Source organism: Dendropsophus ebraccatus, chromosome 1 (genome assembly GCF_027789765.1).
Source record: "Dendropsophus ebraccatus isolate aDenEbr1 chromosome 1, aDenEbr1.pat, whole genome shotgun sequence".
NCBI classification, from domain to species: Eukaryota; Metazoa; Chordata; class Amphibia; order Anura; family Hylidae; genus Dendropsophus; species Dendropsophus ebraccatus.
In genome coordinates, this window is record NC_091454.1 from 25733326 (window position 1) to 25756584 (window position 23259).

The 23259-nt window shown below is 43.7% G+C and overlaps 1 protein-coding gene and 1 long non-coding RNA gene across 2 annotated transcripts in view; one reads left to right on the forward strand and one right to left on the reverse strand.

The window, feature by feature from the left end:
- LOC138790677 (uncharacterized) lies at window positions 1-21846 on the reverse strand. Its single transcript, XR_011363102.1, has 3 exons — window positions 21572-21846; window positions 11430-11639; window positions 1-865 (listed from the first exon to the last, which is right to left on the reverse strand). It is a non-coding gene; the product is annotated as an uncharacterized lncRNA (long non-coding RNA).
- Window positions 21578-23259, forward strand: part of HMGXB3 (HMG-box containing 3) — a 34118-nt gene continuing 32436 nt past the window's right edge. The window contains exon 1 of the mRNA XM_069969127.1: window positions 21578-21807. The gene's annotated coding sequence lies outside the window, so the exon portion shown is untranslated. The remainder of the gene's footprint in view (window positions 21808-23259) is intronic.

The window sequence follows — 23259 nt, forward strand, 5'->3', positions numbered from 1 at the left end:
GCAAAATGCAGTGTTTATTCCAGTGTCCAAAAAGTAGTAACAGCACAGCAATAGGCAACGTTTCTGTGGCCTCACGCCACCATTTTCAAGCCAGTATAAGTGAGCACATCACACATTTAAATACAGGTGGGAAGCACCCTATTGGTGCAATCCACTGTCAATCACAGTGAAAAAAATGCATTCAGGTGTCCAGAGTGAAAGAGTGGAATTGTATGCAGAAAAAAACAAGTTCAAAAGTGACTACATTATGCATCTATATATAATATTCAATCCAAAAATAACTACATTGTGCATATGCTTGTGTATTAAAGTGTACCATATACATCTATTGAAATGCAAGTGAAAAAAATCATTAACAAAAATCCTTATAAACTTCTTGTATTGTCCAAATATTTCACAAAGAAAAGTCCATTTCCAATATGGCATATAGTCCATAAAAATCGCCTGAAAAGAAAGATAATATGTTGCATGATTGTATAGGAGCCACTTCGGAACTGCACTGGCCGCTAGAGCTTTCATGGTTACCAAAAGAGCGTCCCGGTCTCCAAGGGTCAGCTAACGTCAGAGGTTAACCCCTTCCATCCAGACAGGTATATGGTTAGCGTCCACAGTAATTAGCTACCATAGCAGATAGCATGATTTACAGGATTAAGTCGCCTCGCAACTGCTCTACAGCGGAATGGAACCCATCCCACCGGAGCATGCTGGTCAGCAACAAGGGCCTGACAGGCCGCTTCTAAAAGAGAAAAACGCAATCATCAATACCGCTATGTCTGGACTGTAGCTATCCAGGAGACAGGTAAGTGGCACCCTGCAGCTCATGTCATGCGGTCCAGGCAAAGTTCCATCTGTGTTCCAATGGAATCTATAAGAATACAGAATATGTGTTAATAATGTTACAAAATAAAACTTGATACTAATATAAACAAAGTGTGATTGCTTACTATTCACACGGATCACTGTTCAAAAACAGGGGAGGAAAGTTTATCTTGACATATGTTTGGTTGTTTTATATTCTAAATTTAAACCATGTGTCCCAAGAGCATTGGTTTTGAAAATCCATTCCAGTTCCCTGCGTTTCAGAAGTAGCTGTCTGTCTCCACCTCTGTATGGCATCTCAACTACAACCATATACCTTATGTCCCATTCAGTGTGCCCTTTCTCAGTGAAATGCTTGGATACGGGGAGATCCATTCTCTTTTTTCTGACGGTGTAACGATGTTGGTTCAATCTCGTTTTTAGATCCCAGGATGTCTCCCCCACATAAATTAGGCCACAAGGACACCAAAGTATGTATATGACCCAGTCTGATGAGCATGTAAGGTAATGCTTCCCCACCAGGCTCCAGGATCTCCACGTCACAAACCGGCTGATGGACTGGCCACTCAGCCAGTTAGTGACTGGGGCGGGACGCCATTCCAGTTACTGACTGGCTGATCGGCAAGATCAGCAGCCAGGGCAGGCCTTTTCTGTCGGGGTGTGACGTCCACACAACCCTGGGGGGCAAATGCCTTCCGACGGGGCCAAGCAGCCGCTGCTCGCCACGGACGATAGGTAAGTTCATAATTGTGATCAATTTCCCCCCTACCCTTTCAGGATGCCAGGTTTTAGAAAATGCCAGATTTATCCTTTAACCATGTTGAAATTATATGTCTAGTATTGACATGGGAGGGAGAGAGCAAACTGCCTAATATAGGAGGACATCTAGTGGAAAAGTTACCGCCCGACTGGATGATCTTTTTGATTTCTGCGGCCAGAATTCAGTGAATTTCGGCCACAGAAAGACCTGTCAGTTCACACAGTAAAGCGAGCGGCTCCGGCTGCTCGCTTTACTGTGTGCTATGGTAAGCTCTGATGCGGGCGCGCGCTGATGCGCCCACATCAGAGCTCCACGGCCGGGGTCACGGAACGGCCGGTCTCTTACGTAGTGTGAACATAGCCTTAAGCTGTATTATTTTCTCTTCGTATCCCTGTTGGGAAGAACAATTTATCTGTGTACATATAAATTCACCTGGTAAACTACTAATAGGATAAAGATGTGATGGTCCCATCCTATCCTGTTCCTTGGAGAATCAATGACTGGCTATGGCTGGACCCGTGCACTCTCGTGAATGAACTGTAACTGCTCAAATGAGCATGAGGTGAGCTGACAATCACTCTTTTTGAACGTTGTAAACTACGAATAGTATGCTGCGGATGGCAGGAATCTGCTCTAAGGACAGTGTTGCCTGCTGTCAGCTATAGTTATAGGTTTCAGTTGCATTACTCACTGTAGACAGCTGAATATCAAGAAAAGCAATCTCTTTTTTTATTCTATTCATAAGTAAATTTCAAAGAATTCTCCGGCTCCTGGCTCCAACACTGTTCTTTCTTCTGCACGGAAAGAGGAGGCACGCGAGCCTCCCATAGACTGTTATTATGACAGGGAGGCTGGCGGCATTACGCGGCGGAGAATTCTGCCACTTTTGCTCCGTTTGCATGGAGCCTTAGTCTACCTTCGACTTTTATCTAAAAAAAAAAAGTCTCAAGTCTCCCTCCCCAGGGGTGGGGAACCTTTTCCCTGTTTAGCCAATCAGGCATTAATAAATTCATTTGAGGGCCGCACTCAATGTTATGCTGTGCGGGGTAGGTTCCAATTTTAACATGGTTTTTCTTTTTCACCCGGGGCAAGGCAAAGTGATGCCCCTTGTAGTCTAGTTAAAGGGGTACTCCAGCGGGGGGGGGGAAGGGGGGACTTTTTTTTTTAATAAAATTTTTTTTATTTTTCCATAATAAGAAGTATATGACAGTGTTTAGGCACATTTACATCATGTGCCCAAAACCATAGGTATGTACATTGTCAGACATTGGAGACATAATATAAAATAACATAACCTTATAACTCCCCCCTCCCCCCTCCCTTTCCACAGATGCAGCAAGAGAAATCAGTCACCTGGGTGTTTAATGCTAGAGCAATTACACCCGATTGCCTGTTACCTTCAAGCGACCCAACGACCCCGCTAGCTCAGACGTGAGGTACCATTTTGTGCCAACAAAGGGCTGCATTACTTCCTTGATTTCCTGATCAGAAAGAAACCGCACAATAAAGGTCTTCCATTTTTTGAAAAACCCTTTGGCGGTCGCCTCTCGCACTCTCTCACATTCTATCCTGTCAAGGAAAAGGAAGTGCTTCATCTGGGTCATCACCTCCCGCATAGTGGGGAGGGTGGGTTGCAACCAATTTTGTAGTAAGCACCTCTTAGCGACCAATATGAAAGCGTGTAGTGTTAGCGACACCCGAATAGACTCAGGGGCGGAGTGAAACAAGAGTAGTTGCGGGGACAAAGGTATGTGCGTGTGCCATCTGGTTTGAATGAATGTCAGGACCTGAGCCCAAAATTTTTGGGTATATTGACAGGACCAAATGCCATGGGTAAGATCAGTAGAGAGCTGTTGGCATTTCGGACATGCCAATAATCTATCAGGCGCCAATGGATGAGGAGGAATATTAAACCCATATATGGCTCTATGCATGAGCTTAAATTGTGTTTCGCGCCAACGTTCACTGGGGACCGCCCTACGCACCACCGCCCACCCCTCCAATATTTTTTTGGGTAGGTCCTCGTCTCCTATGATGGATGACCATTTAGAGAACATTTTATTACTCGTGGTATCATTTGAACGGGATCCCAGTTTAAAATAAAGATATGATAGGGATGGATTAGTGGGGGGTTCGGTAACCATTGCATCCATCTCAGTAAGTTTGGTCAGTGAGGATACATCCCGAAGCCTTGAGGTTAAGAACCCCATGACTTGACCATATGCCAGAAAGTGAGATGGAGGCAACGAATAGCGGACACATAGCTCAGGGAAAGTGAGAAATCTGTTGTCTTGGTGGTGGAACAACTGTTGTAGGGAGACAATACCCGCCCTCCTCCAGAGTCCAAACATTGGGTTTAATCTGCCTTGGGGGAATTCTGGATGTTGCCACAGCACAAGGTGCCGAGACAGTAATTGTGGCAGGCCATACAGCCTTCGTATTATCTTCCAAGTCGCTATGGTATCTTTTAGGAGCAAAGAGTTCCGCCTCTAAGGCCACATTAGAATAGAAGTTAGTGTTCTGTATCCAGTCTATGCAATGTCGTAACAGGCAGGCAAGATTGTACTTCCGCAGGTCTGGAAAATTTATCCCCCCTCTAAGTCTAGAGAGCTGTAGCTTAGCCAGTGCAATCCGGGGCCGCTTACCTGACCAAATGTATCTCGTGAAGGCAGACTGGATCCGCACGACATCTTGATGTCGCAGCAATAAGGGGATGGTCTGAAGGTGGTATAGAAGCTTAGAAAAACTAAACATTCTAATTAAATGGCATTTGCCAAGAAAGGAGAGCGGAAGTCTTTCCCACGTTTTAAGTTCCGTGAGGATTTTTGTAAACAGCGGGGGATAGTTAAGGTGATAGAGCGACTCAGGGGTACGGCCTATGAAGATCCCTAAGTATTTGATTGGTTTAGAAGTGACTTTAATCGGGGTGTTATCAGGCAACTGGGAGCGAAGCGAGTGCGAGCTAGACAGGTCTAAGAGTTCACTTTTAGACAGGTTTATTTTAAACCCCGATATATTACCAAACGTCTCCAACATCTGATAAATGGTCGGTAGGTCTTGCTTTGGTGAGGACAAAAATAACATGATGTCATCAGCAAATGCCGTTACTTTTACTTCCCCTTGGCCCACTTGTATGCCTCTCACCTTACTAGTCACCAGCCATCTCAGGAAAGGCTCCAACGCAATATTAAACAGCAGGGGCGACAAAGGGCACCCCTGTCGGGTGCCTCTCCGGAGAGTGAAGGGAGCCGATAAGAACCCTGCAGAATGAATCCTTGCTTTGGGTTCAGCATAGAGTCCTGCAAGGAAAGACCGAAAAGATCCTGCAAATTCCATCTTATCCAGGACCGCACCCAGCCATCCCCAGCCCACACTGTCAAAAGCTTTCTCGGTATCCAGCGAAAGGAGGGCTGGGGACGGATGGGAGCCAGGGTCCCGCCTCACAGCATCCAGCACCGTCACAACCTTGCGCAGGTTGGCCACCGCCGACCTCCCTTGTATAAAACCAACCTGAAGGGGGGTTATCAGTTTGGGCAGGAAGGAGGACAACCGATCCGCCAGTAATTTAGATACTAATTTCAGATCTACATTGATTAGGGAGATCGGGCGGTATGCCGCCGGCGAGGTTGGATCCTTTCCCTGTTTGGGCAACACCTTAATATGAGCTGTGTTGACCTCAGATGGGATTACCCCTTCCCCCGTTAGATATTTGTTAAATAAAATTGTAAGATGAGGAGTAATTTGCTCTCGGAGAAGCTTAAAGAATTCCCCAGAGTAGCCATCGGGACCCGGTGCTTTCCCATTTGGCAATTTTTTAATGGCCGCCGCTAATTCTTGTTCCGTGAAGGGAGAGTTAAGCATGGTCCTATCCTCAGAGGACAGGCGGGGAAGTTTAATCAAATGCCAAGGGAACGAAGCAACTGGCTTCTCATCATCCCTTTTAGAGTACAACTGATTATAAAAGTCACGCAATATGCTATTTATCTGGGCGGGATGTGACGCCAGATACCCCTTGGAATCACGCAGATGGGTTATGTTAGAGATAGGATTGGTCCCCTTAGCCAAATTGGCTAATAGTTTGCCAGATTTATTTCCGAATCGAAACAATCTCGCGTCTTGTCTAGACATGAAGAGTTTCTCTCGGCTTTCTACCCAAAAGTCATATTCAGTCTTGGCCTGTCGCCATTCCTGCCTATGAATTTCGGAGGGCGTTGTTTGAAAGGTAGTATAGGTCCTTCTCAGAATCTGACCCCTCTTCTCCAATTGAGAGTTAATGTCCCTTTTCTTTTTTGCTAGGTAGGACATGATTTGTCCTCTCAGGACCACCTTTGCCGTACTCCAGAACAGCTGCGCACTGTCTATGTGCGTTTGGTTGTTGGTCTTGTATTCAAGCCACCAGCCTCTCACAAGTTCCTGGAAGGTTTCATCCAATGCCAGCTGTGCCGGAAAACGCCAAAGAAAGTCTGAACCCTTTGGCTGCCCTTCCATCACCTCCATCACCACCGGCGAGTGGTCCGATATGACCAAGTCGCCGATGGTAATAGAAGGTACACGAGACAACAGAGGCCGAGACACCAACATAAAGTCAATACGCGACCAGGACTGATGAGCCCAGGAAAAATGGGTGTACTCTCTACCTTCTGGGTTTCGTTCCCTCCACAAGTCGGAAAGGTCCAAAGCCGCCAGAAAAGTGGGAAGGGGCGAGGGTCTCCCCCCTGTGGTAGAAGGAGATCCCGATATGGATCTCCTGTCCTCCACAGGGTTCCCTACCACATTAAAGTCTCCTCCGACTATTTTCATTGGGGTGGTATCCAACAAGATATTATCCCTCACTGAGTCTAGGAACTCTGCTTGCCCACTATTTGGGGCATAGATGCTGTAGATGCTAAGTGGAGAGGGGTGGCTCTGCAGGGTTACGTGTGCCCACCTACCCTCGCCATCATGGGAGGCACTAGTTATTTGTGCGACCAGGCGCCTGTGGATTAATATGAGTGTACCAGCTTTACCTCTAATTGCTGGGGAGCCCACCACCTTGCCTACCCATAGACGCTGCATGCGGATGAAGTCTGCCTCCTCGAGATGAGTCTCCTGCAATAGAGCAATGTCAGTTTTCAGGCGTTTCAGGTGTCTCAAAATCATTAAGCGTTTTTGTGGGGATTTCAACCCCTTAACATTCCATGTTGTGACTCGCATATGTCAGTAATAAAACAAGAATACATTTCTAAGTTAAGCGACAGCTTGCATCTGTGGAAACCCACCCTCCCCTCCCACCCCCCTCCCAACTTTAACCAACCAACTAAGAAACTCGAACAATCTGTAAGTGACTTCCTTTTTTCCACCATGGTGAGCCCACGGCTCACAGCTAACCCATGGAGGTAGCTCCATATAAACACAAAATGCCACATCTGCTCTACCAGACGTGGGCACGTACAAACATAAAATTTAAAGGAAGAAAAACATACTTCACCCCAATGAAATCGGTCACTGAAAAGAAATAAAAGGTTATGACAGCATGATATCGAGACATAAGACCATGTAACCCTAGATTAAACAGGATCCTCCCCCTGCTACACCTGTAGAACACAGTGTGGCAATAGGAATATTCACTCTCCCGCATCGGCGGATAGTTCAGACGGTGATCCCACCCTCCTTGGCTCTCTTCTTCGTTGCTCCTTAGGGGCAGCCCCCCTGGAAGGGTCTGTTTGGAAGGGCAGGCCACGTTGCTCCTCAGGCGGTCCTTTGCGACGCTGGCCTGCACGAGTCGGGGATGTCGCTGGTGCCTGATCTAAGGAGGGAGGGCCAAAGCCTAAAGTTGTCGCAGCCACCTGAGGGTCTTGGAAGGCCATGGTGATACCATCAGAGTTGAAGACTTTTAACGTCGCCGGGTATACCAGGGCAAATTTCAGCTGCTTTTCATGTAACATAGAGCATAACGGGGAAAATGCTTTTCGCTTCCTGGAAACCTCCGCTGAGTAGTCTGCAAAGAGTAACAGCTTATGACCTTTGAGCTGGATTGGCTGGTTCTGCTGTTTAAAGGCACGTAAGATGGCAGCTTTGTCGGTATAGTCCAGGTATCGCACTATCACCTGTCGCGGGCGAAAAGTAGCATTTCCGCGGGCGGGAGAGGCTTCACCAGCAGGGCGTAGGTCAGGACCTAGCCTATGAGCTCTTTCAACTTTACACACCCTTGAGATACCCAGCAGTTCCGGGATTTCTGTTTCACATAAATCACGCAGGTCTTTTTGGGGCACAGTCTCCGGGACTCCCACAATACGCAAGTTATTTCTGCGTGATCTGTTCTCTAAGTCCTCCACTTTGTCCCATAGCCTTTTGTTTTCATGTTGTAGCTCCTGGAGCCCGGCAAAGGAGGAGTCTAAGTCGTTCTCCAAAGAGAGAAGTCTCTGATCCAGATCATCTATGCGCTCTCCCTGCTGGGCTACTGTGTGCTGTAGTTGCTGGAAAGAGCGTGCCACCGTGTTGGCTAGGGTTTCCTGTATATCCGGGGCAAGGCGTCTGGCTACCTCCTCCGCCAAACGTTTGTAATCCAAAGAAGCGTCGTCAGCTGGGGGTTCTGCGGGATGGGTAGAGCCCGAGAGGTCAGGAAGGCTAGAATTGGAAGCAGAGTCATCTCGCCCAGGATCTTGTAGTGGGGCTATTTGCTTGGACAGCTTGGCCAGTTTTCCTTTGGTTCTAGTGCCCATTTTGACCAGGTATTGGTCCATCAAGGTTAAGTCACGTACACAATAAAGCAGCTCCACTAGACTTTATGCAGTCTCCTTCACCACCTGATTAAAGCAGCCAAGTCTCTTTTTTTTTTTTTTTTTTTTTTTTTTTTTTCAGGAGTGTATGGGAATGTCTGAAGGCCAGTGTCCTGTGCTCAGGGTATCATGGCAGCAGTTACACATATGCGGTGAATGCGGTTGCCTCCCAGTCCAGCAGCAGTGGAGATGTTCCCCTTTTGGGTATGTTGCGGCTCACCTCTCTTGCTGCTCCGGTATGCCCACGCTGCGGGATAAGGGCGTCACGGTGCGAGGCCTGGTGACCGGAGAGTCCTGCTGAGCCGCGCGGCAAAATGGCGCCGCGACCGTGTGCGGCCTGACTTCCGGTGAGTGCGGTTGTCTCCCAGTCCAGCAGCAGTGGAGGTGTTATCCTTTAGGCTATACTGCGGCTCGCCTGTCTTGTTGCTCCGGTATGCCCACGCTGCGGAATAAGGGCGTCACGATGCGAGGCCTGGTGGCGGGAGAGTCCTGCTGAGCCGCGCGGCAAGATGGCGCCGCGACCATGTGCGGCCTGACTTCCGGGCGCCGGCTGCCCACCCGCTGATCTCCTCCGAGTCCGGCCCAGTGAGTCCCTCCGACGGGTCACCCCACCGCACAGTCCAACGGTCAGGAGCGCCTACCGGTCGGTCCCTGCAGGAGGGTAAGTGCGGACAGCGCCGGCAGCTGCAGCGTGTGGTGTCCGGGCAGGGCTGCGGGCAAGATGGCGTCTCGTTCCCAGCGCGGCACGGAGTATGGCTTACCGGCCGTCTCTGGAGACCTTCTTGTGCAATTTAAAAGCCAGGGAGATGCTCTTGTGTCCCAGGGCTAGGCTCCGGTATCAGCCCCTGCAAAGGTGAGCGGTGGAGGGGGAGATGCTGCCGGATTGTGGGGTGAAGATGCGGAGCTCCCTCTCCACACGTCTTTACATGGCGGCGCCGGAACCGGAAGTGTGGGGGGACTTTTTTACCTGGGACCGGGGAGGAGGTGGCTGAGGGAAACGACGTCCACTCACCTCCCCGGTTCCAACGGCGGGTCCCGCATCGTGGCGCTCGGGTCCCCGGGCGATTCCTGGTGTCTGACGCCGGCCCGAGACGTGACGTCCCAGGTCCGCTCAGCCAGTCAGTGATGGAGGTGGGATCTGTTTCAAGTCCGTATCGCCTCGGGCCCGCGTCAGACACCAGGAAGCAACCGGGGACCGGAGCGCTGTGATGCGGGACCCACCGCTGGAACCGGGGAGGTGAGTGGACATCGTTTTCCTCAGCCACCTCCTCCCCGGTCCCAGGAAAAAAATGCCCCCCCCCCCCCCCACTGGAGTACCCCTTTAACTCTCCAGTGATGCCCCTGGTAGTCATAGTTAACCCCCAGTGATGCCCCTGGTAGTCATAGTTAACCCGCCCCCCAGTGATGCCCCTAGTAGTCATAGTTAACCCCCCCAATGATGCCCCTGGTAGTCATAGTTAAACCCCCAGTGATGCCCCTGATAGTCATAGTTAACCCTCCCCCCAGTGATGCCCCTAGTAGTCATAGTTAACCCCCCCAATGATGCCCCTGGTAGTCATAGTTAAACCCCCAGTGATGCCCCTGATAGTCATAGTTAACCCTCCCCCCAGTGATGCCCCTAGTAGTCATAGTTAACCCCCCAGTGATGCCCCTGGTAGTCATAGTTAACCTCTTAAGGACATATGACGTACCGGTACGTCATATGTCCTCATCAGCACTTCAAAGCGGGGCCGCGCGGCGGCCCCGCTTTGAAGCGCTGCGGTCCCGGGGGCCGCGTGTAGCCCGGGACCGCCGCTATTAGCGGGCACGGTCTGATCGCCGTGCCCGCTAATTAGCTAATCGGAGGCAGCTGTCAAAGTTGACAGCTGCCTCCGATTACCGGAGGCAACCGTTCCCTGGTGTCCGTTACTGATGTCGGCCGGCGACTCGTCCAAGATGGCGCCGTCCCCGGCTCGGCACTCGTTTACTTCCGGCTGCAGCAGCCGGAAGTAAACGAGTGCCTATCTCATGGATCTCTGCAGCATATCTATGCTGCAGAGATCTCAATGAGAGATCAAAGTATATATACTAGAAGTCCCCCATGGGGGCTTCTAGTATAAGTGTAAAAAAAAAAAAAGTGTTGTTTATAGTAAAAAGCCCCCTCCCCCAATAAAAGTCTGAATCACCCCCCTTTTCCCAGGTTTTAAATAAAAGTAAACAAATAAATAAATAAACATGTTTGGTATCGCCGCGTGCGTAATCGCCCAAACTATTAATTAATCACATTCCTGATCTCGCACGGTTAACGGCGTCAGCGCAAAAAAATCCCAAAGTGCAAAATTGCGCATTTTTGGTCGCATCAAATCCAGAAAAAAATGCAATAAAAAGCGATCAAAAAGTCGTACTAGCGCCATCAAGGTACCGATAGAAAGAACATATCATGGCGCAAAAAATGACACCTGACACAGCCCCATAGACCAAAGGATAAAAGCGTTATAAGCCTGGGAATGGAGCGATTTTAAGGAACGTATATTTGTTAACAATGGTTTGAATTTTTTATAGGCCATCAGATACAATATAAGTTATACATGTTATATATCGTTGTAATCGTAACGACTTGAGGAACATGCATAACAAGTCAGTTTTACCCCAGGGTGAATGGCGTAAAAACACATTTCCCCCAAATAAAAGAAATGCGTTTTTTTTTTCAATTTCACCACACTTTGAATTTTTTTCTGGTTTCGTAGTGTACTTAATGCAAAAATTCAGTCGGCCATTGCAAAGTACAATTAGTGACGCAAAAAATAAGTGCTCATATGGGTTTCTAGGTGGAAAAATGCAAGTGCTATGGCCTTTTAAACACAAGGAGGAAAAACCGAAAACGCAAAAACGAAAATGGGCCCCGTCCTTAAGGGATTAAACCCCCAGTGATGCCCCTGATAGTCATAGTTAACTCCCCCCAGTGATGCCCCTAGTAGTCATAGTTAACCCCCCCAATGATGCCCCTCGTAGTCTTAGTTAAACCCCCAGTGATGCCCCTGAGTCATAGTTAACCCCCCCTGCCAGTGACGTCCCTGCCTGTCCCAAATAAAAAATATAAACATTCCACTCACCTTTCTTCCGCTCACACGCTGCCCAGGTCCTCCTCTCTCCTAGTCTGTGTCCGTCTTCTCCTACAGGCGGTGTGCGGTGCGCCGCTCTGCTGGGGAAGGATCCGGCCCAGACAGCATGACAGACACAGGAGGAAGCTATGTAAAGGAGAGCCGCGGGCCGCATCTGGAGATCTCGGGGGCCAGATGCGGGCTGGAGGTTCCCCACCCCTGCTTTCAGAGGAAGAAAAAAAAAAAAATAATAAATCAAAATAAAATAAATAAATACATTTTAAAACAAGGAAAAAAAAAGGAAAAGATATATGCAAAGTCTTTAAAATATTTAATTTAAATAAAGTTTTTTTTTTAAGTGAATGTACCACTTCCATTAGTAAAATAATATTTTTATACAACCTGGCCAGTACACATTTTGGTGCACTGGGGGCACTGAGCTCGCTTCCTCATTAGCATTTAGAGAAACTGGCCCAGATCACGGGAAGCAAGCAGCAGTTTAAAAAATGGTCAGTGCCACCAGGAACTATGTGCCTATGCTGACCAGGTTGTATTTTTTTTTTACTAATTAAAGTCAGTGGTGAAGTTACCATAGATGCAGACCACGCGACTGCTATGGGGCCCGGGCTCCCCCAAGTGAAGGGTAGTCTGCCTCTATGGTTGTTACAGCTCACGGCACACACTGGCAGGGCTCCCTGCCCTGCCAGTTCCCTGGTGGCGTTCGGGTAACATTACCGAATAGTTCTGATTGCTTATATAATGTATGTAAGGATGTAAGGGGTTAAACTGCCAGGATTGGAGGTTTCTTAGGTCCTGGCAGATAACGTGGGTGCCAGGCCATCATACTGGTAGCAAAGCTTCTCATGACTACCATGATAAACAGACTGCAGTCACGCTATCAGCACTTCACAAAACTGCAGTCACACTATCAGCACTAGGAATTGCAGTGCTCTTATATACCATGTATTACGGTAATAGCCAGGACTAGTTAGTTCCAGGCTTCAGAATGTGCCAGGAAGATCAGAGGGGAACATCTACATGTAAAGAATGTAAACTCTAAACCCCTTCAGGTCCATTCACCCACTGTTAACCCCTTCAGATCCACAACTGTTTAATTCCCCCACTGTTAACCCCTTCACATCTACTACAATCTAATTCATCCACTGTTAGCCCCTTTAGATCCACAACACTTTAATTCATCCAATTTTAACCCCTTCACATCCACCACAGTTTAATTCATATACTATTAACCCCTTCAGCTCTGGGATTATTTTATTTTTTCTATCTATATGTTGAACAATCCTAAAATTTTTATTTACATCCATAAGAAAATAAATGTGTTTTGCTTCATTCGTGCACTTATATCCACCTTAGGGACGCTTCACATGTACCGGATTCACAGCGGATTTCACGCTGAGAGTTTGCAGCAAAATTCACTGTGAATCCTTGTACTGTGAAGTTCAATGGGGTTACATACCTGCAGCGGAATTTTCATAAATTTAACACCCCCGCAGCCGGCCACCCGGAGCATACATTACCTGCTTGACACTGCGGCTGCATGTGAAGCTCCAGTCGGTCCCACTCAGCCGGTCAGTGCACGGCAGCAGTGATTGGCTGAGCGGGACCAACAGGAGCCAGACGCCTCTCATGCACGCGCAGTGCCGAGCAGGTGATGTATGCTCGGGGGGCCGGCTGCGGGGGTTAAAAGGGCCGGGTCATATACTCACAGCGGAATGAAAATTCTGCTGCAAGTATGTAACCCCATTGAACTTCACAGTACCAGGACTCGCAGCAAATTTCACTGCAGACTCAAATGCGTCATCGCGCACAGCAGACAATCACTGACGAAAGGGCGCTGTCCAACACCCTGTCAGTGATTGGCTGTCATGCATGGTGACACGAATGACGTTTTAACACAGTGCCAACAATGAAAAAGCCTTTGGTGGGATTCCCCCATGCTGTGGCGTGCTGGGAGCAATGGAAGGTAATAAAAGCATTGTTCTTTCGTTCTTATCTCCTTGCCGAGAGTATTCATTATTTTTAAGCTTGTCCTTTAATTCTTGCACTGTCAATATAAAAATCAAATTGTTATCCAATCACACTACCATATCCTAGAAGAGCGCTTACTCTCGTACAGTTTCTGTGATTTTCAGACATTTTTACTGTAGGAATTTGGAGAAATGTGATGGGTAAGTGTCTATTTGGGGCTATATGTCGCATTATTTATATCCCAATAAAATCACGAAATCAAATTGTTATCCAATCACACTACCATATCCTAGTAGAACGCTTACTCTCGTACAGTTTCTGTGATTTTCAGACATTTTTACTGTAGGAATTTGGAGAAATGTGATGGGAAAGTGTCTATTTGGGGCTATATGTCGCATTATTTATATCCCAATAAAATCACGAAATCAAATTGTTATCCAATCACACTACCATATCCTAGTAGAACGCTTACTCTCGTACAGATTCTGTGATTTTCAGACATTTTTACTGTAGGAATTTGGAATAATGTGATGGTAAAGTGTCTATATGGGGCTATATGTCGCACACTTTGAAGTCCAATAAAATCACGAAATCAAATTGTTATCCAATCTCGTTACCATATCCTAGAAGATAGCTTACTCTCGTACAGATTCTGTGATTTTCAGACATTTTTACTGTAGGGATTTGGAGTAATGTGATGGGAAAGTGTCTATATGGGGCTATATGTCGCACTATTGGAAGTCCAATAAAATCACGAAATCAAATTGTTATCCAATCACACTACCATATCCTAGAAGAACGCTTACTCTTGTACAGATTCTGTGATTTTCAGACATTTTTACTGTAGGAATTTGGAGTAATGTGATGGGAAAGTGTCTATTTGGGGCCATATGTCACACTATTTGAAGCCCAATAAAATAACGAAATCAAATTGTTATCCAATCACACTACCATATCCTAGAAGAGCGCTTACTCTCGTACACATTGTGTGATTTTCAGACATTTTTACTGTAGGAATTTGGAATAATGTGATGGGAAAGTGTCTATATGGGGCTATATGTCGCACACTTTGAAGTCCAATAAAATCACGAAATCAAATTGTTATCCAATCTCGTTACCATATCCTAGAAGAGCGCTTACTCTCGTACAGGTTCTGTGATTTTCAGACATTTTTACTGTAGGAATTTGGAATAATGTGATGGGAAAGTGTCTATTTGGGGCTATATGTCGCACACTTTGAAGTCCAATAAACTCACGAAATCAAATTGTTATCCAATCACACTACCATATCCTAGAAGAACGCTTACTCTCGTACAGATTCTGTGATTTTCAGACATTTTTACTGTAGGAATTTGGAGTAATGTGATGGGAAAGTGTCTATTTAAGGCTATATGTCGCACACTTTGAAGTCCAATAAAATCACAAAATCAAATTGTTATCCAATCACACTACCATATCCTAGTAGAACGCTTACTCTCGTACAGTTTCTGTGATTTTCAGACATTTTTACTGTAGGAATTTGGAGAAATGTGATGGGAAAGTGTCTATTTGGGGCTATATGTCGCATTATTTATATCCCAATAAAATCACGAAATCAAATTGTTATCCAATCACACTACCATATCCTAGTAGAACGCTTACTCTCGTACAGATTCTGTGATTTTCAGACATTTTTACTGTAGGAATTTGGAATAATGTGATGGTAAAATGTCTATATGGGGCTATATGTCGCACACTTTGAAGTCCAATAAAATCACGAAATCAAATTGTTATCCAATCTCGTTACCATATCCTAGAAGATAGCTTACTCTCGTACAGATTCTGTGATTTTCAGACATTTTTACTGTAGGGATTTGGAGTAATGTGATGGGAAAGTGTCTATATGGGGCTATATGTCGCACTATTGGAAGTCCAATAAAATCACGAAATCAAATTGTTATCCAATCACACTACCATATCCTAGAAGAACGCTTACTCTTGTACAGATTCTGTGATTTCAGACATTTTTACTGTAGGAATTTGGAGTAATGTGATGGGAAAGTGTCTATTTGGGGCCATATGTCACACTATTTGAAGCCCAATAAAATAACGAAATCAAATTGTTATCCAATCACACTACCATATCCTAGAAGAGCGCTTACTCTCGTACACATTGTGTGATTTTCAGACATTTTTACTGTAGGAATTTGGAATAATGTGATGGGAAAGTGTCTATATGGGGCTATATGTCGCACACTTTGAAGTCCAATAAAATCACGAAATCAAATTGTTATCCAATCTCGTTACCATATCCTAGAAGAACGCTTACTCTCGTACAGGTTCTGTGATTTTCAGACATTTTTACTGTAGGAATTTGGAATAATGTGATGGGAAAGTGTCTATTTGGGGCTATATGTCGCACACTTTGAAGTCCAATAAACTCACGAAATCAAATTGTTATCCAATCACACTACCATATCCTAGAAGAACGCTTACTCTCGTACAGATTCTGTGATTTTCAGACATTTTTACTGTAGGAATTTGGAGTAATGTGATGGGAAAGTGTCTATTTAAGGCTATATGTCGCACACTTTGAAGTCCAATAAAATCACAAAATCAAATTGTTATCCAATCACACTACCATATCCTAGAAGAACGCTTACTCTCGTACAGTTTCTGTGATTTTCAGACATTTTTACTGTAGGAATTTGGAGAAATGTGATGGGAAAGTGTCTATTTGGGGCTATATGTCGCATTATTTATATCCCAATAAAATCACGAAATCAAATTGTTATCCAATCACACTACCATATCCTAGTAGAACGCTTACTCTCGTACAGTTTCTGTGATTTTCAGACATTTTTACTGTAGGAATTTGGAGAAATGTGATGGGAAAGTGTCTATTTGGGGCTATATGTCGCATTATTTATATCCCAATAAAATCACGAAATCAAATTGTTATCCAATCACACTACCATATCCTAGAAGAACGCTTACTCTCGTACAGATTCTGTGATTTTCAGACATTTTTACTGTAGGAATTTGGAGTAATGTGATGGGAAAGTGTCTATTTAAGGCTATATGTCGCACACTTTGAAGTCCAATAAAATCACAAAATCAAATTGTTATCCAATCACACTACCATATCCTAGAAGAACGCTTACTCTTGTACAGATTCTGTGATTTTCAGACATTTTTACTGTAGGAATTTGGAGTAATGCGATTGTAAAGTGTCTATTTGGGGCTATATGTCGCACACTTTGAAGTCCCATAAAATCACGAAATCAAATTGTTATCCAATCACACTACCATATCCTAGTAGAACGCTTACTCTCGTACAGATTCTGTGATTTTCAGACATTTTTACTGTAGGAATTTGGAGTAATGTGATGGGAAAGTGTCTATTTGGGGCTATATGATGCACACTTTGAAGTCCAATAAAATCACGAAATCAAATTGTTATCCAATCACACTACCATATCCTAGAAGAACGCTTACTCTCGTACAGATTCTGTGATTTTCAGACATTTTTACTGTAGGGATTTGGAGTAATGTGATGGTAAAGTGTCTATATGTCTATAAGTGTCTATAAGTGTCTATATATAGTGTCTATACTTTCCCATCACATTACTCCAAATTCCTACAGTAAAAATGTCTGAAAATCACAGAATCTGTACGAGAGTAAGCGTTCTTCTAGGATATGGTAGTGTGATTGGATAACAATTTGATTTCTTGATTTTATTGGGATACAAATAGTGCGACATATAGCCCCAAATAGACATTTCACCATCACATTACTCCAAATTCCTACAGTAAAAATGTCTGAAAATCACAGAATCTGTACGAGAGTAAGCGTTCTTCTAGGATATGGTAGTGTGATTGGATAACAATTTGATTTCGTGATTTTATTGGGATACAAATAGTGCGACATATAGCCCCAAATAGACATTTCACCATCACATTACTCCAAATTCCTACAGTAAAAATGTCTGAAAATCACAGAATCTGTACGAGAGTAAGCGCTCTACTAGGATATGGTAACGAGATTGGATAACAATTTGATTTCGTGATTTTATTGGACTTCAAAGTGTGCGACATATAGCCCCATATAGACATTTTCCCATCACATTACTCCAAATTCCTACAGTAAAAATGTCTGAAAATCACAGAATCTGTACAAGAGTAAGCGTTCTTCTAGGATATGGTAGTGTGATTGGATAACAATTTGATTTCGTGATTTTATTGGACTACCAATAGTGCGACATATAGCCCCATATAGACACTTTCCCATCACATTATTCCAAATTCCTACAGTAAAAATGTCTGAAAATCACAGAATCTGTACGAGAGTAAGCGCTCTACTAGGATATAGTAGTGTGATTGGATAACAATTTGATTTCGTGATTTTATTGGACTTCAAAGTGTGCGACATATAGCCCCATATAGACACTTTCCAATCACATTATTCCAAATTCCTACAGTAAAAATGTCTGAAAATCACACAATGTGTACGAGAGTAAGCGTTCTACTAGGATATGGTAGTGTGATTGGATAACAATTTGATTTTGTGATTTTATTGGGATATAAATAATGCGACATATAGCCCCATATAGACACTTTCCCATCACATTACTCCAAATTCCTACAGTAAAAATGTCTGAAAATCACAGAATCTGTACGAGAGTAAGCGTTCTACTAGGATATGGTAGTGTGATTGGATAACAATTTGATTTCGTGATTTTATTGGACTTCAAAGTGTGCAACATATAGCTCCAAATAGACACTTTCCCATCACATTATTCCAAATTCCTACAGTAAAAATGTCTGAAAATCACAGAATCTGTACGAGAGTAAGCGCTCTACTAGGATATGGTAACGAGATTGGATAACAATTTGATTTCGTGATTTTATTGGACTTCAAAGTGTGCGACATATAGCCCCATATAGACATTTTCCCATCACATTACTCCAAATTCCTACAGTAAAAATGTCTGAAAATCACAGAATCTGTACAAGAGTAAGCGTTCTTCTAGGATATGGTAGTGTGATTGGATAACAATTTGATTTCGTGATTTTATTGGACTACCAATAGTGCGACATATAGCCCCATATAGACATTTTCCCATCACATTATTCCAAATTCCTACAGTAAAAATGTCTGAAAATCACAGAATCTGTACGAGAGTAAGCGCTCTACTAGGATATAGTAGTGTGATTGGATAACAATTTGATTTCGTGATTTTATTGGACTTCAAAGTGTGCGACATATAGCCCCATATAGACATTTTCCCATCACATTACTCCAAATTCCTACAGTAAAAATGTCTGAAAATCACAGAATCTGTACAAGAGTAAGCGTTCTTCTAGGATATGGTAGTGTGATTGGATAACAATTTGATTTCGTGATTTTATTGGACTACCAATAGTGCGACATATAGCCCCATATAGACATTTTCCCATCACATTATTCCAAATTCCTACAGTAAAAATGTCTGAAAATCACAGAATCTGTACGAGAGTAAGCGTTCTACTAGGATATGGTAGTGTGATTGGATAACAATTTGATTTTGTGATTTTATTGGGATATAAATAATGCGACATATAGCCCCATATAGACACTTTCCCATCACATTACTCCAAATTCCTACAGTAAAAATGTCTGAAAATCACAGAATCTGTACGAGAGTAAGCGTTCTACTAGGATATGGTAGTGTGATTGGATAACAATTTGATTTCGTGATTTTATTGGACTTCAAAGTGTGCAACATATAGCCCCAAATAGACACTTTCCCATCACATTATTCCAAATTCCTACAGTAAAAATGTCTGAAAATCACAGAATCTGTACGAGAGTAAGCGTTCTACTAGGATATGGTAACGAGATTGGATAACAATTTGATTTCGTGATTTTATTGGACTTCAAAGTGTGCGACATATAGCCCCATATAGACACTTTCCCATCACATTATTCCAAATTCCTACAGTAAAAATGTCTGAAAATCACAGAATCTGTACGAGAGTAAGCGTTCTACTAGGATATGGTAGTGTGATTGGATAACAATTTGATTTCGTGATTTTATTGGACTTCAAAGTGTACGACATATAGCCCCATATAGACACTTTCCCATCACATTATTCCAAATTCCTACAGTAAAAATGTCTGAAAATCACAGAATCTGTACGAGAGTAAGCGCTCTACTAGGATATGGTAACGAGATTGGATAACAATTTGATTTCGTGATTTTATTGGGCTTCAAATAGTGCGACATATAGCCCCAAATAGACACTTTCCCGTCACATTACTCCAAATTCCTACAGTAAAAATGTCTGAAAATCACACAATCTGTACGAGAGTAAGCGTTCTACTAGGATATGGTAACGAGATTGGATAACAATTTGATTTCGTGATTTTATTGGGCTTCAAATAGTGTGACATATAGCCCCATATAGACACTTTCCCATCACATTACTCCAAATTCCTACAGTAAAAATGTCTGAAAATCACAGACCCTGTACGAGAGTAAGCGTTCTTCTAGGATATGGTAGTGTGATTGGATAACAATTTGATTTCGTGATTTTATTGGATTTCAAAGTGTGCGACATAGAGCCCCAAATAGACACTTTCCCATCACATTACTCCAAATTCCTACAGTAAAAATGTCTGAAAATCACAGAATCTGTACAAGAGTAAGCGTTCTTCTAGGATATGGTAGTGTGATTGGATAACAATTTGATTTCGGGATTTTATTGGACTTCAAAGTGTGCGACATATAGCCCCAAATAGACACTTTACCATCACATTACTCCAAATTCCTACAGTAAAAATGTCTGAAAATCACAGAATCTGTACAAGAGTAAGCGTTCTTCTAGGATATGGTAGTGTGATTGGATAACAATTTGATTTCGGGATTTTATTGGACTTCAAAGTGTGCGACATATAGCCCCAAATAGACACTTTACCATCACATTACTCCAAATTCCTACAGTAAAAATGTCTGAAAATCACAGAATCTGTACAAGAGTAAGCGTTCTTCTAGGATATGGTAACGAGATTGGATAACAATTTGATTTCGTGATTTTATTGGATTTCAAAGTGTGCGACATATAGCCCCAAATAGACACTTTCCCATCACATTACTCCAAATTCCTACAGTAAAAATGTCTGAAAATCACAGAAACTGTAATTTGATTTTTTTATTTTATTGGACTTCAAAAAATGCGACATATAGCCCCATATAGACACTTTCCTATCACATTACTCCAAATTCCTACAGTAACAATGATTCTTATATAAGACAAATGAGAGAAATAAATGACAATGAGCCGGGTTTTCAGGTGGTAAATATTATGTGGCGAAATTTATTGCATCACAAGAAGCAGAACCCCATTCACCTTCTCAGTACAAGGATTCACAGCAAATCTCACTGCAAACTGGCAGCGTGAAATCCGCTGCGAATCGGGTAATGTAAAGTTACCCTTAAGCGGTTATACGTGCAGGAATGAAGCAAAATACATTTATGTTCTTATAGGTGTTAATTAAAATAATAATAATAATAATAATAATAATAATAATAATAATAATAATAATCTTTTATTTATATAGCACCAACAGATTCCGCAGCACTTTAAAATTTTAAGATTGTTTTACATATAGTTAGAAAAAAATAAAATATTCCCGGAGCTGAAGGGGTTAACAGTATATGAATTAGATTGTAGTGGATGTGAAGGGGTTAACAGTGGGTGAATGGATCTGAAGGGGTTAAGAGTTGCCATTCTTTAGTCTTACATGTAGATGTTCCCCTCTGATCTTCCTGGCACATTCTGAAGCCTGGAACTAACTAGTCCTGGCTATTACCGTAATACATGGTATATAAGAGCACTGTAATTTCTAGTGCTGATAGCGTGACTCCATTTTTGTGAAGTGCTGATAGCGTGACTGCAGTATAAACAGGGGACAAACGTGTCTGGGGGTTTTCTCCACAGTAACCAATCACAGTTCTGCTTTTAAATCTTCGCAAGCGCTGGTTGAATGAAAGCTGAGCTGTGATTGGTCATGTTGAGAACCTATAAGGCAAAGGATAACTGAATGCATATATAATCGGTGTATATCCTATGTGGGAGATATATTATATATCCTATTGCTATATTGATGTTGCGACATGCCTTAGCAGTCTGTGGCTTCTTACCACATATCACTATCACAGCCGAGCAGCTTCGGCCAAGCCATCAATGAACATATTCAATCCGCTTCGCCATCCACTACCTCAGGACACACGTGGCTAAAAGGCCGCCGCTGATTGGCTTTTCGCCTATCATTCCACGCTCCCATTGGTCGCTCCGCCCTGGCAACCTGTCCGCCATCTTGGAGAGGGCATGGAGGAGCAGTGAAGCCTTAAACATCGGCGCTTGTTGTAGCACACAGGTAAGCAGCTGCGAACGAGGTCCTGGTGTGTCCCGTAGCGTTCTGGGTGTACAAGGGGTCCTAATGGCGAATGTAATGAGCTCCCGGGGGCGCCGAGAGGTGAAGTCCGGTAGAGAGTTAATAAGGCGGACGCTCATTGGACGTTGGGGAGTGCCCGAGTCAGTATGAAGACACATGAATAGGCAGAGGGGGAGGGGGGAGAAGGGGAGACAGAGAATATAGGAGACATGATAGAGCTCAGGCTGGGGGTGTGTGGTGTATAGTGAGGTTAGAGGGGAGCTCCACCTGAGCTTATCCCTGACATATCTCCATAGAGGGGGCACTATACAGGGTCTGCCACCATATTAGGCCACAGCTGCAGGGATTGTCACCATTACACCATCCACATCACATCCACCTGGGTTTAGGCCTAGGGTGCTGTTCACACTGCTTTTTGGGGTTAGATGCCTCCCTATCTGACACATATAACATACTTATTCCCTATAGTTGGATGGGGATACATTTTTAGGGGCTGAAATATCTGTATAAGAGGTATTCCCATCTACATTATTATGGTATATAAACACAGTATATACCATAAATGTCTGGTAGATGCAGCTTACACTTTTTGGACTCATACGTGCCTCAAAATTAAAGGTTTTCTGCTGTTTACGCTAATCCCATTAAAGGGGTTGACCAGCAAAAATCTTTTTCTTTCAAATCAACTGGTTTCAGAAAGTTATACAGATTTGTAATTTACTTCTATTTAAAAATCTCAAGTCTTCCAGTACTTATCAGCTGCTGTATGTCCTGCATGAAATTTTTTCCTTTCAGTCTGACATGGTGCGCTTTGCTGACATCTCTGTCCCAGACAGAAACTGTCCAAAGCAGGAGAGGTTTGTTATGGGGATTTGCTCCTGGACAGTTCCTGACATAAACAGAGATGGCAGTAGAGAGCACTGTGTCAGACTGGAAAGAAAATAACATTTCCTGCAGGACATACAGCAGCTGATACATACTAGAAGACTTGCGATTTTTAAATAGAAGTAAATAACAAAACTATATAACTGTCTGAAACCAGTTGATGTGAAAGAAAACGATTTTCACTGAATAACCCCTTTGTCAGTAAGGGTTAAATGGGCACTGTCACTTTAAGAAATAAAAAAAACTTTTATCATAGAGCATTGTCAAAAGTTGTCCTAGTCCTCAATCAATCACTAGATCGAGCCAGAATAAATGTGTTCTAGAGCACATTCTCTCCCAGCTGTGTGTAATGTCACAAGACAGACTCCAAATGTAAGACAATGGGACTGTCTTGGTCACATTTAGGGTGGGTTCATACTGAGGAATTCTTGCGGATAATGTCTGCGGAATTCCGCTGTCCGGCCGCGCGCCTTTCCGCCGGCTCCATAGACACCATTCTATGGGCCGGCGTATTCCACTATCCGCCAAAAGAAGTGACATGTCACTTCT